Below are 17,735 nucleotides of genomic sequence, written 5' to 3' on the forward strand. Positions count from 1 at the left end.
AAAGTGGCTATACATTTGCATTCCCACCAACAATGGATGAGAGTTCCAATTGCTCTGTACCCTCATCAGCATATGGCAATTGTTGTATTTTATTTTACTTTATTTTACTTTATTTTATTTTTATTTTTATTTTCAGCCACTCTTTTATGTGGATAGCATCTCACTATGGTTTTAATTTGCATTTCTCCAATGACGCTGAACGTCTTTTCATGTGCTTATTGGGCATTTGCAGATTTTTAAAGGTTTTTTTCAAGTCATTTGTCCATTTTTTAAATTGTGGTGTTTTTTTTTTCCTTTATTTTTGAGTTTTGGGAGTTCTTTATATATTCTAGATACAAGGTCTAAGTCACATATGGACTTCCTGCTTAGTTTTTTATCCTCTCAAGGGGCTACATCTGATATTTTTGAGATGTTAATTGAGATGGTCCTTAGCCCATAGCCACTAGTCACAGGGGAGGCAGATGTTTATAGAAGAAGACAGGGAAGGCTTGATTGTATAGTAACCCAGAGATTTTCACTCTGTTCATTCTGTTGCATACAAGTTAGAACAATACCGAGGGTCTTTGGTAAGAGGGAAGAAAGACACAAAATAACACAAACATTTTCTAAAAGTGGGCCAAAGCCAGTAAGGGAAGAGTTAACTTGATAGCTATTTCACTTTAAGATTGAATCAGGAGGTACCATTTTCATTTTGCCCTTACTCTTTAGAGTAAGGACACCACCACTCTACTTCCCTTCTCTCCAGCTCCAATAGGACCCATCTGACTGGCTGAGCACCTGAGCCAGAAATCAGAAAGGAGAAAGAGGTTGGTCCTGAGAGGAGAGCATGGAAAAAGGAGAAGAGTTCCTTGGTGCCCATTAGGGAGACTCAGTGTGTACTGAGCAATGGCTTTCCATATTGCAATATCATTTGGACTCCCAGTGTACGTTTGATAGAAAGGTTTCTATGTAGGAAAGGTTTAGAGGTGGTAATCTCTTTGGGATTGCTGGAGGATCAGCATGGAGCAGGAGGATTGCAGGATTGTAGGAGGATTGCTGGAACATGAAGCTATGTTTTCAAAGTTCTTCACAAAGCATTGTAGATATAAATTCTCCACATTAAAGAAGAGAGCAAAAGTTAAGCTTTCTTCTAACACACTGCAACATCCCACCTTCTAGCCATTAAGGAAGAGTTAGGAAGACTATGAGCCCAACTCCATATTTGTGTTTCTACTATTCATTTTACACAAAGGAAAGACAGACAGATGATAGGTAGGTAGGTAGGTAGGTAGATAGATAATAGATAGGGAACTACAGGCTTTCAACTCTTAATCATATAATCCTAGGATTTCTGATTCTGTATTAAATATTTGACCTGAGAATATGTTATGATTCTGAAGCACTCATAGCATCTAAGAAATGAAAAAAGACAACTTCAAATTGCCTGACTTTTCTATGGCAAACTTAAGTAGTCAATCTACTTTGATTTCCTTTCTCTTATGTCAAAACAGACAATTAAACCCTAAAACCAGAAGTGTAAATTCCTGTTGGCACAAATGATACCAAATGTGCTCCAGTAAGTCACTAAATATCTTGACCTCTACAGCTCTTCTGTTGATCTCTATACTTTGGATTGAGTATTTCCCTAATTATCTGTATTTATGTAGGTCTGTTCCACATCATGGCACCCTGTGTAAGATGAGTGGTTCTGAAAATACATCACCATGGATCATCGGTTATAATGAGAAGTAGATTAACCCAGGGGCGTGCCATTGAATGATCTGCCAAAGGCACAGTTGACAAAGTCCTCATCAGTCAGTAGTGATATAAATACCATCCTCCTCAGTGGATCATTTGCAATGTGTCTCTCAGAGCTAAATCAGCGCTCTAATTGCAACATCAGTTATGGGCCCTGCTCAGTGATGAGAGGGGCAAAGATATGAGGATGTTCTCAGCCGAAGCTATTTATACATGCCACGTAGTCCTTAATTATCTAGTAGGGTGGGGATGGGAAGAGGCAGAAAGTTGACATATTCTAAAAATTGAATCTACCCACCCCCTCTATATACTATTCCCACAAGAGAGAAAATTCTAGGTACTTCCTTTCTAAGGAAAAAATAAATAAATAAGGTAAGAAATTCAAATCCTATGAGGATGCATGTAGTCTACCCAGTTGTCAACTGGTATTTCACTGCTGATATTCTTTTTAATTAAATGAGTTCAAGTTTTATAAGCCCAAAATCAAATGATCAGTCTTGGTAGAATATTCCTTTTACCCTTCAAAGTGAAAGAAAGTTGTAGAATAAAACATTTATTTGGTTATTTTAGAACTTTGGTCAATAAAAAATCCAGACTTCATTATGAAAACTTCCTGGAACATAACATAGCAATCATTAATTACATATTCATAAATTAATACATTAAATGCCAGAGATTCAAAAATACAGTACAGGCAAAAATATAGCACAGGAAGAATATCAAATATAAGGTAAATATGGGAAGATATAGCTATAATAATGACTACATTTATTTAATGTTTTACCTATATTATCTCAGTAAATTCTTCCTACAACTCAATAACAGACATATTATTATCTTCATGTTACTGATAAGGAAACTATGGCTCAGAAGGTTAATTGATGCAAGTCACATACCATAAAGTGGGGTATCAAGATTCAAATTTTCATCTCGGGTCTTTACCCTAAAACATAACTCTTTATTCTACGTATTTATATCAACCTGATAGCCTTTCTTACACATCCTGCTTCCCAATAATGTTAACTGACCTATTTTTGACTTTTCAAGGCAATTACTCTCCCTCATGGCTCTCCTTCATGCATCTTTAAGCCGTGAATTCACTGTGAACAGTTGAACGTTCTACTTATACCTCAACTCAAATCCAATAATGAGATCATGATTGATCCAGCTTCTCTGCATGAGCAAAGATTTTGCACCATGCCCCCTCAAAACAGAGTAATTGCCCATGGTCAGTACCCGGTCTTGCTCCAATGAGCTGGTGGCTGGGAGGGCAGGAGCAGCAGGAGGGAGCCCCAACCTGTTAGTAGAGGCTGTCAGCCGGCATGTTCCCCTCCACAGAGGCTGCAGAAACTTGGATTGACCTGGGTAATACAAATATGGTGAAAGGATTCAGAAAATACCACTGTGAAGAGTTTTCTTTTCTGAACTTCCCCCCATCTGCCTAAAAGCAGAGCCTCACCCAAAGAATTAAGCTGTCCTAAGTGCCCTTCTATCACTGGAGATCAGCACCAGGATAAGAAATCACCTAAATAGACATTGTTGCTAAGCTGTTACATCTATCTATTCTTCTAAGGGCCCATTTATCTTCCCTAAAAGTCTTTTATTTTCCCCTACATGCCCTTTTCCCCCTCTTCTGACCCTATGATGATGGTATATAAGCCCCAAATTCTAACCACTTCCTTGATTCACATTTTTCTGTGAATTCCCATGCACATAGATAAATTTAAAAAATCTGTTTTTTCCTCTTATTAATCTGTCTCTTGTCAGTTTAATTCATAGACACCAAACCCTGAACCAAAGACAGTAAAGGAAAAGTTTTGCCACCACAATGCAATAGTTTGAAACCATCAAAAAATACTGTAAAAGAATATTTAATGACATGGAAAAAATCCACTATTTTCTAAGTTAAAAAGTTTGGGTTACCAAACTCAAATGTAGCATCGGATCTCATTTATATAAATATGTATGTTTGCATACATGCACTGAAAGTCTAAAAGAATGTTCACTAAATTGTTAACACAATTACCTTGAGGAAAAAGAGAAATTTTAACTCTTCTTGCTATTCTATTTTATACTATTCAAGCCTGTAATAACAATAAATTTATATTACTTTTAATATTGAAAATATGCAGGGGTGCCTGGGTGGCTCAGTCGGTTATGCATCAGACTTCAGCTCAGGTCATGATCTTGCAGTTCATGTGTTTGAGACCCATGTCAGGCTCTATGCTGACCGCTCAGAGCCTGGAGGCTGCTTCAGATTCTGTGTCTCCCTCTCTCTCTGCCCCTCCCCAGTTTCTGCTCTCTCTCTCTCAAAAATAAAAATAATAAAAACATTTTTAAAAATATTGAAAATATGCAAATATATTTTAAAAATATGCAAATATGAAAAAATAAGAATTGATGCATACATTTGCAAAAGCCATATTATTTTTAAGATTCATCCTAAAAAATCAAGATGAACTTAAAAATTAACCTATGAAAAAAATATTCATTGTTGTATTCGCAAAATAAAATTGCAAAGACAAAGTCCCATAATACAACATTAAACAAATAAAGTGGTATCCATAAAACTGATATTTTACTTTTTAAATTTTTTTAACAATTTTTAAAATTTAAATCCAAATTAGTTACCATATCGTATAATAATGATTTCAGGAATAGAATTTAGTAATTCATCACTTACATATAACACCTAGTGCTCATCCCAACAAGGGTCCTCTTTAATGTCTATCGCCCCACCCAACACCCACCAGCAACCCTCAGTTTGTTCTCTATATTTAAGAGTCTCTTATGGTTTGTCTCCCTCTCTGTTTTTACCTTATTTTTGTTTCCCTTCCCCTATGTACCTCTGTTTTGTTCCTTAAATTCCACATATGAGTGAAATCATATGATATGTCTTTTTCTGACTGACCTATTTTGCATAGCATATACACTCTAGTTCCATCCATGTTGTTGCAAATGGCAAGATTTCACTCTTTTTGATCACCACAGAATATTCCATTGTATATACATATACCACATCTTCTTTATCCATTCATCAGTCGAAGGACATTTGGGCTCTTTCCATACTTTGGTTATTGTTGATAGTGCTGCTATAAACATTGGGGTACACGTGTCCCTCAGATCAGCACTCCTGTATCCTTTGGATAGATTCCTAGTAGTGCAATTTCTGGGTCACAGGGTAGTTCTATTTTTAATTATTTGAGGAACCTCCATACTATTTTCCAGAGTGGTTGCACCAGTTTGCATTCCCACCAGCAGTGCAAAAGGGTTCCTGTTTCTCCTCATCCTCACAAACATCTGTTGTTGCCTGAGTTGTTAATGTTAGCCATTCTGACAGGCGTGAGGTGGTATCTCATTTTGATACTGATTTGTATTTCCTTGATGATGAGTGATGTTGAGCATCTTTTCATGTGTCCTTTGGACATTTGGATGTCTTCTTTGGAAAAATGTTTATTCATGTCTTCTGCCCATCTCTTTTGTTTTTCGGGTGTTGAGTTTGAAAAGTTCTAGATTTTGGATACTAACCCTTTATCAGATATGTCATTTGCAAATATCTTCTCACATTCCATAGGCTGACTTTTATTTTTGTTGATTGTTTCCTTTGCTATGCAGAAGCTTTTTATCTTGATCAAGTCCCAATAGTTCGTTTTCGCTTTTGTTTCCCTTACCTCTGGAGACATGTCAAGTAAGAAGTTGCTGCAGCCAAGGTCAAAAAGGTTGTTGCCTGTTCTCTCCTCTAGGATTTTGATGGCTTCCTGCCTTATGTTAGGTTTTTCATCCATTTTGAGTTTATTTTTGTGTGTGGTGTAAGAAAGTGGTCCAGGTTTGTTCTTCTGCATGTCGCTGTCCATCTTTCCCAATACCATTTGCTGAAGAGACTGTCTTTTTTCCATCGGATATTCTTTCTTGCTTTGTCGAAGATTAGTTGGCCATACATTTGTGGGTCCATTTCTGGGTTCTCTATTCTGTTCCATTGATCTATGTGTCTGTTTTTGTGCCAATACCATACTGTCTTGATGATTACAGCTTTGTAATACAGCTTGAAGCCTGGAGTTGTGATGCCTCCAGCTTTGGTTTTCTTTTTCAACGTTACTTTGGCTATTTGGGGTCTTTTTTGGTTCCATACAAATTTTAGAATTGTTTTTTCTAGCTCTGTGAAGAATGCTGGTGATATTTTGATATGGATTGCATTGAACATGTAAATTGCTTTGGGTAGTGTTGACATTTTAACAATACTTATTCTTCCAATCCATGAACATGGAATATTTTTCCATTTTTTTCGTGTTCTTCAATTTCTTTCATAATGAGCTTTCTATACTTTTCAGTATATAGATTTTTCACCTCTTTGGTTAGGTTTATTCCTAGGTATTTTACAATTTTTGATGCATTTGCAAATGGGATTGATTCCTTGATTTCTTTTTCTGCTGCTTCATTATTGATGTATAGAAACACAACCAATTTCTGTACACTGATTTTATGACCTGAGACTTTGCTGAATTCATGTATCAGTTCTAGCAATTTTTGGGTGGGGCTTTTTCGGTTTTCTACATAGAGTATCATGTCATCTGTGAAGAATGAAAGTTTGACTTCCTCCTTGCCAATTTGGATGCCTTTTATTTCTTTTTGTTGTTTGATTCCTGAGTCTAGGGCTTCCAACACTATGTTGAATAACAGTGGTGAGAGTGGACATCCATGATGTATTCCTAACCTTAGGAGGAAAGTTCTGTTTTCTTTCATTGAGGATGATTTTTCATATATGTCCTTTATGATCTTGAGGTATGTTCCTTCTATCTTTACTGTCTTGAGGGTTTTTATTAAGAAAGGATGCTGTATTTTGTCAAATGTTTTTTTCTACGAAAACTGATGTTTTTCTATCATAAATATTATTTCATGAGAAAAGATATGGTATATAAATGTGTATATAACATACAAATTGGGGGAAAAAAGTCACAAAATAATAAATTATAGCATGACTTGTTTGATAAATTAAAATGTACACAAAATACATTTATGTCCAAAAAAATAATCTGGAAGAATTTAACAAAAAGTGGATGGGAACAGATGGTTTCCATTTCTATATTTTTATGTCTATTTTTTTTTTATTATCCTACAATGAACCTACATTGATACGTACCTCTTAGAAACAGAAGTTAGGGTTCTTGGTTTTATTTGGGGTTTCTATTTTGTTTCATGTAAATATTGATGGCTTTGACTGGAATTTAGGACTTTTCTTCATTCCTTGCCATCTCACTTGAGGCTGCTTAGAGCCCATGGAGAAGAGCATCAGTTTTTAAAGCTTGTATAGTCATGACACAAAACAGACTAGATTAATAAGCATATATTTTAACACAGAAAGCAGAGGCAATTTCTTGATCTCCATATGAAGTTTTCTTATTGGGTATTATTCATTCATCATTCAGTGGCAGGTTGTCCCCAGAGGTTGGTGCTACTCTGACACTGCCCCTACAAAGTCCTATGCTCCTCAGAACCACAATAACAAAATTTCTTTGAGAATTTTTTGCAAAATGGCAGCATACTGGAGAGTAATGGAGATGCAGATGAACATTCTAATGCAGTCCATTATTTCACAGTAGCTGTAATCTGAAAATCATCCTTATAAATATCATCGTCTTCCTCAAAATATTAAAAATAGATTTACCATGTAATCTAGCAATTCCACTTCTGGGTATATACCCAAACAACAGAAAGCAGAGACTTGGACAGATATTTGTACATCCACATCCATAGTGGCATTTTTCACAATAGCCAAAAGGTAGAAGCAACCCAAGTGTCCACCCACAGATTAATGTACATGCGTGTATGTGTGATGAAAAAGTATTCCATACTGTGGGTCTTGGGCAAAATTGCTTGAAAGCCTCTGCATTAAATCATATGTCCAGATATGGGAATTTGAAAAAACAGAATAAATTATAGTCAGTTAATCTTTATTAATATATATCTAATAGTAATCAGCAAAATCAGCAAAACATGGTGGCATGCAAGCCCTTAGAGTTCCTACGTTACTACTTCCCTTTTCTGAAGCATATTTCTTTCTGAATTCACTTCAACACCTTCACAGTCTCCACAGGATTTCCAACTCTCTAGTCCCTTTGTGATCATTACGTTTAGACATATACTTGAAATCTAAGTAGTAAAGGATACGTTTAGTCAATAAATAGTAAATTTCTCAGGGCACCTGGGTGGCTCAGTAGGTTGAGGGTTGGACTCTTGATAGCAGCTCAGGTCATGATATCGCGGTTGGTGAGATCAAGCCCTCTGCATCAGGCTCCATGATGACAGCTCAGAGCATGCTTGGGATTCTCTCTCTCTCCCTCTCTCTCAAAGAGCCTGCTTGGGAGTCTCTCTCTCCCTCCCCTCTCCCCACTCGAAATAAATAAATACACTTAAAAAAATTTTTTTAGGGGCTCCTGGGTGACTCAGTCGGCCGAGCGACCGACTTCGTCTCACGTCATGATCTCGCGGTCTGTGGGTTCGAGCCCCCCGTCGGGCTCTGTGCTGACAGCTCAGAGCCTGTAGCCTGCTTCGGATTCTATGCCTCCCTCTCTCTCTGCCCCTCCCCCGCTCATGCTCTGTCTCTCTCTGTGTCAGAAATAAACATTTAAAAAAATTTTTTTTTAATTTTTTTAAAGATTTAAAACATAAATAAATAGTAGATTTCCTGAATATTTTATTCTACTTAAGTAAACAAAGATTTTCCTTACCCCGCTAGCACTTCAAATTTTCAAGCTTGGTTGCTGAAAAATCTTATCTTTTCCATTTCTTGACCCTTGACAAAGGTCAAGAAGAAGCCCAGTGTGGACAATGTTGGAGGTCAGCCCAGGCTGAAGTGGACAGCCAACTGACACCAAGTAGAATGATGAACAATCATGTTAAAACCTGATTTTCTAAGAGAAGCCAAAAATTTCTATTTTTACATGAAATGTCCTGTTTTTAAATGTTTGCAACCAATTCAAAATAATTTTAGGCACTTTAAAGTACAAATAAGGAGCGCCTGGGTAGCTCAGTCAGTTAAGCCTCCTATTCTTGATTTCTACTTGGGTCATGATCTCACGATTCATGAGATTGAACCCTGCATCTGGCTCTGCACTGAGCATGGAGCCTGCCTAAGATTCTCTCCCTCTTCCTTTGCCCCTCCCCTGCTCACTCTCACTCTTGCCCTCTCTCTCAAATAATAATAATAATAATAATAATAATAATAATAATAATAATAATGGACAAATAAAATGTATCTGCAAGCAGCCCAGTTTATGACCACTTGTTTCAGAAGTCCACTAGATAAGGGTTAACAATTACACTTCAGAGCCTCCCTAACTTCACCCCATCCTCACTTCCACCCATCCCTTACCCTGGAATTAACTGTTCTTTGATCTGATTTATTAGAGCAATTTGTACATATCTTTATAGTGCTCACTACATTTGGTGATAGTTTCATTGTTGTTGTTTTTACCCACCCATCTGCCTTGCTAAAGATAACTATCATTTAATGTTGAACCCTGAGATTTGTGCTCAGTCAGAATTTGAGGAAATCCATTTGAGGCCCACTCTGACAAAACACAACTTTGGTTGAATCACTTGAACTCTTTAGGCTCAGTTTTCACATCTAAAATGTGAGTTAATAGTAATCATGTATAAAATGGGGCTGTATTACTAGCTATGGCAATGAAGATATAGTGAGGTATCAGCAGTCCAACCTTTCCAGAAGCCTTGAGTGTAGAGGGATTTTTTAAAATAATTATGATAATAGGTGGAATATTGAGTGCTTACATGTGCCAGGCACTTCCTAGATAGATGCTTTATATGGTCTCCAAATCTTCATGACAATTCTAAGTTGCTTATCATTATTTGCATGTTAGCTGTAAAGAAAATGAGGCTCGAGGCAGCTGAATAGCACTTCTACTAAGGGGCAGATCTGGAACTGATCTGCTCTACTTCAAAGCTACTATCCTGAGCATGCCCATAACTTGCAACAGTGTAAAGTCTCGGAATGGGGTCATTCCTTTAATTTCTTTGGTTCCTAAGGCAATAAGATGGACTTACACTCTCGTGTCTTTTATATTCTCTTTGCAGAGATGCATGTTTGCATTTGTTTATGAAAAAACATATCCAGAGGCAGTGGCTAGACTGGATGGATGGTTGACTGTGAGGACACAGAAAGGGGTTGGCCAGAGATTGATTTTAAACAGATTTCTCTAAGGACACCGAGTTTGAAAAAAGTTTTCAACAAGGACAGGAGAGGGCTGAGCAGATGTGGAACAGGAGTTGCTTGTGCCTCCTGGACCCCCATCCCCACCTATCCCAGCTGTGGACAGTAGGACTACAGATGCTGTGTCACCAGCCAGGCAAGAACTGAGGCCAAGGTGACAACTGTCCAGGAAAAGGTGGAGACTGCTCAAACTTCTGGCAAGTCCTTTATCTTGGTGATGGCAAGTCTTGCCTTTCATCGTGGAAAGGTAAATACAGGAACCTAATAGACGATTCTCAGCTAATGAGGGTTTGCTTTAACTAACAAAGTTCTTACTCTGTTCTTATTTAAAGAGTAAGCCCTGGTGAGTAGTTGGTGTTTCTCTTGTACATTTTAAAAGGCCTTACCAGTATTATTCCCAAAGGAGGGGGTGGCACCATTCTGAACATAGTTTTTATCACATTGCCATTGTAAGTCCCTACCATTTATTTCTAAGTAACTGTATACAAGAAAAGGAAATAAAACCCTCCCAGAGACCTTTACAAATTCAGATAAACTTGTCTGGGGCTTTTGGTGATTTAGTTGGTGAAAAGCTGTTTTCACAGTCCAGAGCAATGATATATGAATACAATGGTATGCCCACAATAACCTGGGAAGGCTTTAGGCAGATGACCTAGCTGAGGAAAAGCCAGCTCTTGTATCCAAGTTTCTATTTTCTAAAGATAGAAATAGTTGAGGAGGGAGGGTCCTGCAGGGACATTTTGAGCAATGTTAAGGAGATAAAAATGACAAGAGCCAGATTAAACCAGATTAAACCAGATGAGAATAGCAGGTGGGACTTCAAAGGGTGCCAGGGCAAAGAAGAAAGAATGTCCTCAGTCATAGGGCATGAGGTCAGAGGGACACCATGGGGTGGCCTGTTGGCCAGCCTTTGGTGTTCCACAGAAAAAGCATGGGTTATTCCAAGCCAGTAAGCAGATCTGCCTCCCCTAGGGAGCAAATACTTGCCCAGTAGTCCATAGAGTGACCCACATTGTTTTTTTCATTTTTCCAGAAGGAGTGAACATATCAGTGCACTAACAACTTGAAACCCAGCCTAGCTGACTGGCATCATGGGAGTTGACCAGCCTGTTTTGTGGAGGACATCCAACTCTGAACTCAGATTTCCTTGCTTCCCACTGCGTCAGCCCAATGTGATGCCTATCCCTTGCATCTCCCATTGGTAAAAAATAAAGAAATAAAGTAATTTAAAAATCTGTTTCTGAACATAAGTGTGGCAGCAATTAGGAGAGACCCTGGTGGCTTGGCTTACTTTATCCTCAAGACAATCCTATGAGGGACATACTATTCCTTTTACTTATAGATAAGAAAACCAAGGCACAAAAGGGTTAAGTAATCTGCCACAACAAATCAATATTTTTTTAAAAATCCTATGTAGCTCTAGAATCCAGATGCTTAAACACTAAGCTGTACTCTCTCTCATGATACATGGAAAGTACTTTGACAGTGCTTGCCACATAGAAAGAGTTCAATAAATATTGGCTACCATTATTATTCTCCTTTTATGTACAGACATTTATATTTCAGCTAAAGAATACCAGTTAAGGCTAGCAGTTAACTAAAATCTATTTAAAATCACCGTTTATTAAAGTATATTTCTTGGGTACTTCTACTAGGGTTAGGTAATATCTATGGTAGCCAGTGTCCAAGATGGCTCCCAATGGTCCCTGCCTTACACCCTTGCATAGTCTTCTCCCATATTATATCAGAGTTGATCTGTATGATCAACAGAATAAGGAGGAAGTGAAGAATGTCACTCCTGAGGCTAGGTTATAAAAGACATTGTAGCTTTTGGCTTTCACTCACTTAGATCCCTCACTCTGGGATAGGTTAGAGACAATGTCATGAGTAGCCCTGTGAAGACACCCCTGTGGCAGAGAACTAAAGCCTCCTGCCAATAGCCATTTTGAAAATGGATTCTCCCCAGTCAAGCCTTCAGATGACAGCATCTCTGCCCAACATCATGATGGCAACTTCACAAGAGACGCTGAGCCAGAACCATAAGTTAAGCCTCTCCAGGTTTCTCGACTATCAGAAACTATATGAGATGGTAAAATTTTATTGTTTAAAGGTATTACATTTGGCGTAATTGTTATACAGCAATACGTAACTAATACATTATCTCCTGCAGAAACCTTTCACTGACTCCCAGCATTTTGTGCCTTCTCTACCATAGCACCTGCTATATTCTGACTCACAAGTTTTTACCTCAGCTTTCCCTTCTAGACAATGACCTCAAGGCCAGGGACTGATACTGCCCCTGGGTTACCGGATTCCCAGGATCTAGCATAATGCTGTAATTGGTATGGACTTTAATAAGTATATATTATTGGACTGAACTATCTTCATTTACTATATGTCCTTTAAAAAAAATAAGATGATCTGTATTTCAGGTTTTTCATGAATTCAGGTAGTTCTTGCCATCTAAACTAGGCCTACGTTTATTCAACTAGTATTTGTCTATTAAAGTTAATACTAAATTTTTACTTTCCAAGACCTTAGACATGTCTTTTTTGTTTATGCAGTAGAATTATATCAACTTTTTAAAAATAATTTTTTATTATTTTATTTATTTTAACTAGGCTCCAGGCCCAATATGGGGCTTGAACTCAAGACCCCTAGATTAAGAGTCACATGCTCTACCAACTGAGCCAGCCAAAAGCCCCAAATTATATCAACTTTTAACAGAGGAGATTAAGTAGCATGTAAGGCAGCAACATTCCTGTGCTTTCAAAGCCACTGTGCCATTAGCCCCAAATATTCCTTTTTTCAAAATAATATCAAATACCAGGAAATAAAAACAGCTTACCAATGGAAAAGGTAAAATAATGTCCTACAAAATATTGCCTGAGTTGTAAATTAAATTGAGATTTGGGGTTGAATTGGAGGTTGAATTTTTTTAACTCATATTTAATTCATAGAATATAACTTCATTGTTATTAAAGATATCAGTTCAATCTATGCTTAGTCTGCCCTCTGACCCTGTGGAGAGCAAATTCATCATTTTTTCTTAAAATGTAATATAAACCTTGAGAGATCATAACACCTCTTATTTTCTATTTGTAAAATAAGAGATATCTTAAAGACATGTGAATTTCCTAAGTAAATGGAAAGCAGTCCATGTCAATGCATCCTCCATCATGGTCATTATCAAGAATTCACCACTTCTAGGAGGTTCTATCCTCAGAAAACTAACAAAGGCCTACCTCATCATTTCAAAGTTGTCCTCTATCCTTGCTCTAAAATATGCTGAAATCCAACAAAGGAATGGATGCCATTCCTGTCAAATATGTCTCCAGATGTGACCATCCTGAAGAGAAGTTTCTCAGCTCTGAGTGATCTAAGGTTCATCTCTGTGCATTGACACAATACACATTCAAAAGTGTGTTGGGGAGGGAGGAGGCAGAAGGTGGGAATCTTGGCACACAATAGCAACTCAACAGTTATGAAGTTATAGAATCCCACACAAATAATATCCCCAGGTTTATATCCTGTTGCAGTCTGGCCTGGAGGAAATATATAAAATAAAATAGGTAAGTATTCAAGATCAATGTAATAAGTTCAGGAATGAAGAGTGAGAGTGGAAACCATCTATGTCATGTACACAGCTTAGAAACTGAGGACTGAGGACTGGAACAATCTAACCCTCCTCCTCCCCCAAATACACCACACACATAAACACGCACTTTCTACAATACATTAACAGGATTTTACTACTCCATTGTCTTCATTATGATATCTTTTCTAATCCAGGTGATTTTGTCCAGGCAAATAACTTGCCTGTTCATTATAGGAACTTCCCCCAAAGACCCTTCACTTCTTCAATAAGAAGCATCAACAGACAGTTAACACCCTAAAGATCTTCAAATCCCTCAACTCAAAAATCTTTGTCTTGCTGTTTCTAATCCTAAACTATTGTACCATTATCCTTACCCAATCAAGGTCCCTCATTAGAAGATGACTTTAAACCAAAAATCCAATTTGCAATAACATCTAACCTTGCCCCTTCCCCTGGGAGACATTGCCCAGACTCTGTCTAGGTGGCCATCTGCCTTACCACAATAAACAATAAACACAGCTTTGTCACATCAACAGATTGCGTCGGTGATATTTGGAGAGCCAGCACTTGACAAGAGCTTAGTACGGGTCTAGCAATAAACTAAAGGGGTAGAAGACTAACATATGGCCTTTAACCTATTTTCCCAAGGGATCAGTAGCCCTCAATGTTTAAATAGTTTCACATCTAGACACTTAAATTTCTCCCTATTCCACAATTTGCCACAGTACATTTTAAGAGATGTTAAGAAATATTACTTGTTTAAAAGAAAAACGTTTCCATGGACAAACAATTTGAGAACTGCTAAGAATGAAACTCATTATTTTTTTACTGCAGGACTTCTCAAGGCCTTTAGTATACTATTTGGAATCAAAAACATCCAAAAGGGAGTTATTAATATGCAGCCAAAACGTATTTGAATGTTTTATCCTAAAGCAGCTCACTACATTCTCACTGGATACAATAGGTTTGGCGGACAATTTTATCTAACCTTTCACCCTGCCCTTTATCCACAGACCACTACAAGACAATATGGACAGAAAGTAAAAGGCTACAACCGTCTTAGAGCTCGGCAGTTCGCTCCAGAATGATTGCAGCGTTGCCTTGAGCTGTATAATGAAGACAAAGAAGTAAATGGATCAGGCTGAGTACCACCAGCCTGAAGTCTCTGTGTTCTGAGCCACACTTAGGTGGTCCCAGCCCTCAGAAGGAAATGGAATGCTAGCCATCCACCACCTTGCTGGGAGTTCCTCGAGGCTTGCCCACACTTACGAGTGCCAGACATCAACTGGCTCCATCTCCCAAGCTGCTGATCTTTGCTCAAAGGAAGGCTCTACCGGCATAGACACCTTGAAATGAGGAGGCATCTGGCACATTCTGCTTCGCTAACAGCTAAAATCCTCATGCTGGTGTCTTTTTTTTTGGCCACGCCTCCTACTGAGATCTCCACTTAGAGGACATTCTTTCAGTCAGCGCTTCCAGCTCTGACTTCCCTGTTTCGGAGTGAGGAGAGGAAATCGATTGACATTTACTGTGCATTTCCTATATGCCTGACGTGACATTTGGCACTTCATATTCTTCATCTCCTGTAAGTCACACAACTACAAAAAGTGACAAGAGTGCATATTTTTATCACATTTACCATGTGCTAGTCACTGCTGTGACTCTTTTGACTTATTTTCACAAAGCTCACAGCAATTCTAGGTGGTCAACAGCTATGACCCTCACTTTCAGGGTGAACAAACTGAGGGATTCAAAGGTGAAGCACTCTGTCTAAGGTCACACCAGTGGTCAGTGGCAGGTCCAGAGTTGAACACAGTCCATATATCTAACCACACTAGCATTATCCTCCATTATTTGCCCTACTAGATGAAAAGAGACAAAGCCTAAAGAAGTGTCTACTCAAAGGCACACAGAAAGTGGCAGAACTGGGACCAGAATCCCTGTCTGCCTACAAGTCCCTGTTTTTTCTCTAGACCAACCATTCTTAAAGCACGGTCCCCAGACCAGTGCATCAGTATCAGCTGAGAATCTGCAGAAATGTAAGTTCTGGAGCCATACCCCAGACCCACGGAATCTGAAACTGTGCTGTGGGGCCCAACAATCTCTGTTTAGGAAGCCCCCCAGACAACTGTGATGCAGGCTAAGTAAGATTTGAGAAGCCCTGCTTTACACCATGCTACCTTCTGTAAAGCATTGAAACTTGAGATCATCTTCAAGGGCTGGAAGGACTGTGCTATCTAGTGCTTAGAGGCTCTGAGAAGTTAAGAGAACCAGCAGGCACCCACTAACTGCCTTGCTAAGAAAGAACATGGGTTAAACCCAGCATATTTCATTGGCTTGTCAGTAGCCAGGCCAGTGGTTGTTCTTTTTCCCCTTAACTACTCATGGAGCAGGAAAAGAATAGCTTTGCTCTAGTCCATGGTCAAAAGGAAGACAAGTCCTCTCCTAGGCCATCTTCGACCCTGCTGTTTGCTTCTCAGATACAAAGATTCTCAGTGCATTTCAGGTCAATGGTTTGTCACTTTTGCCTGCCAGCTCTTTCTGTTCCTGCCTATAACACTTCTTGTCTTCCAGCTCCTTCCTCTCCGGCAGCAAATATGTCTGTGTTGTTCACAGCTGTGAAACGCCCAGCTGATGTGCCGCTCAGCTGGTTGGTACATGGTACAATGAAAAAAATCCTCACAATTCTTAATTAAGACCCTCCCTTCTGAATGGAAAAGTTGGGAGCCCCCCCCCCCACCCCCGCCACCCTGCTGAGCCCAGGGCAGGTGCTGGTGAGATGCAGGCAGAGGGAGGGGCAGTTGTCTGAGGGAGGGAAACATTAGAAAAAAAAAAAGAAGTAATTCTTATAATTCTGAAACCAAACTTTTTTTTTTTCTTTTTTGCTCCAAGGGTCAATTCAGTGGCTATACTAATGCTTCCATCACTCTCTGAAATATTTAAGATCCCAGCTTTCCCCTGAATCAAGCTATACAAGAGATAGAACAATAAATTGGTGTTTATAGAGGATAAAAGGAAATTAAGGGATCTTTGATGGTTCAGGATGAGTGCTTGAAAGGTCTTTGACACAAGACAAAGAATTTGTGGCCCATAGCTATACCAGAGGGGAAAGGGAAGGAGCCACAGATAAGACAGGAAGAGGTTAAGCTGGATCCAAGGTGCTTATTTGCAGTCAGGGATCAAAAGCATACTACCTTTAAAAAGCACTGTCCTTCTTTAACACAAATGAATTTAAGACCATTGAGTTTCTTCAGGCCATACATTCCAATGTGGGCCGTGGTGGAGTGTTCTATTTTTGTTTCCAGGCTGAGGGTGGGGGCTGCTGTGGGAGAATGTGCTGTATACTGACTACAGTTACAAGGAGGAGGGCTGTGCAAGAGCTACCCAAATCTCATTTATCTCTGTTCTTGCCTCTTGGTTGTTTCCAGGGATCTATCAGTTGGTTGGTTTGTTTTGTGTTTGATTTAGAATCTTGGTTTTTATTGGCCTACACTGGAACCAGTTAGTACCAGAAAGGGCACCACATTAAGAATCAGCAAGCCTGACCTCGTTCATCAAAAAAGAGTATGTGCAGTGTTGAGCATGGACATTAGACTCAGAGAGAGCATTCCCCAGCTTGTGAGTCTCTAGATCCTGGTGGGTTGTCTTGAGGGTTAAATGAGAAAACGCATGTAACTGTGGACTGTTAGTGATGACTGTTCAATTCACACTCACTGAGAGTTTAGTGCGTGCTTGCTCCTGTGCTGGCAATACAGGGGCTCTTGATGGGGGCAGGCCTGGTTTGTACCATCACCAGCCCCACCCCCCAACTTGGCCCAGTGAATCTGGACAGTCTCTGTGAGCCCCTAAACATCCATATCTTCTCATCTAAAGAAATACATGTCTTCCAGGGTGGTCATGGGGAACAGGTAAAGGAGATCACCTAAAAGTTTCAAACTACTATGCCAGGCTAACAAACTAGCATCATAACAGGCTAGCATCAAAAGCTTTAAACTTCTGATAGGAATATTGGTTGAATTTTACTGCTCTGGTATATAGAAAGAACCCCTGAATTAGGCATTAGAAGACCCGAATTTAGGTCCTGTTTTGCAATTCGGTCACTTATTAGCCATGCAACTTTAGGTGAGTCACTTAACTTCCCTGGGCTAGTCACTTACTTATCTAAGAACTAGG

The 17,735-nt window shown here is 38.9% G+C and overlaps 1 protein-coding gene across 2 annotated transcripts in view; it reads right to left on the bottom strand.

Annotated features, from left to right (window-relative positions):
- LOC132693961 (uncharacterized) overlaps positions 1–17,735 on the bottom strand; it is a 183,854-nt gene that overhangs the window by 46,673 nt on the left and 119,446 nt on the right. For both annotated transcript variants that reach the window (XR_013556684.2, XM_078449628.2), the window contains one exon: positions 2,974–3,098. The gene's annotated coding sequence lies outside the window, so the exon portion shown is untranslated. The remainder of the gene's footprint in view (positions 1–2,973; positions 3,099–17,735) is intronic.

The sequence above is a fragment of the Panthera onca genome, chromosome B4, assembly GCF_046562875.1.
Source record: "Panthera onca isolate mPanOnc1 chromosome B4, mPanOnc1 haplotype 2, whole genome shotgun sequence".
In the NCBI taxonomy this organism is placed as follows: domain Eukaryota; kingdom Metazoa; phylum Chordata; class Mammalia; order Carnivora; family Felidae; genus Panthera; species Panthera onca.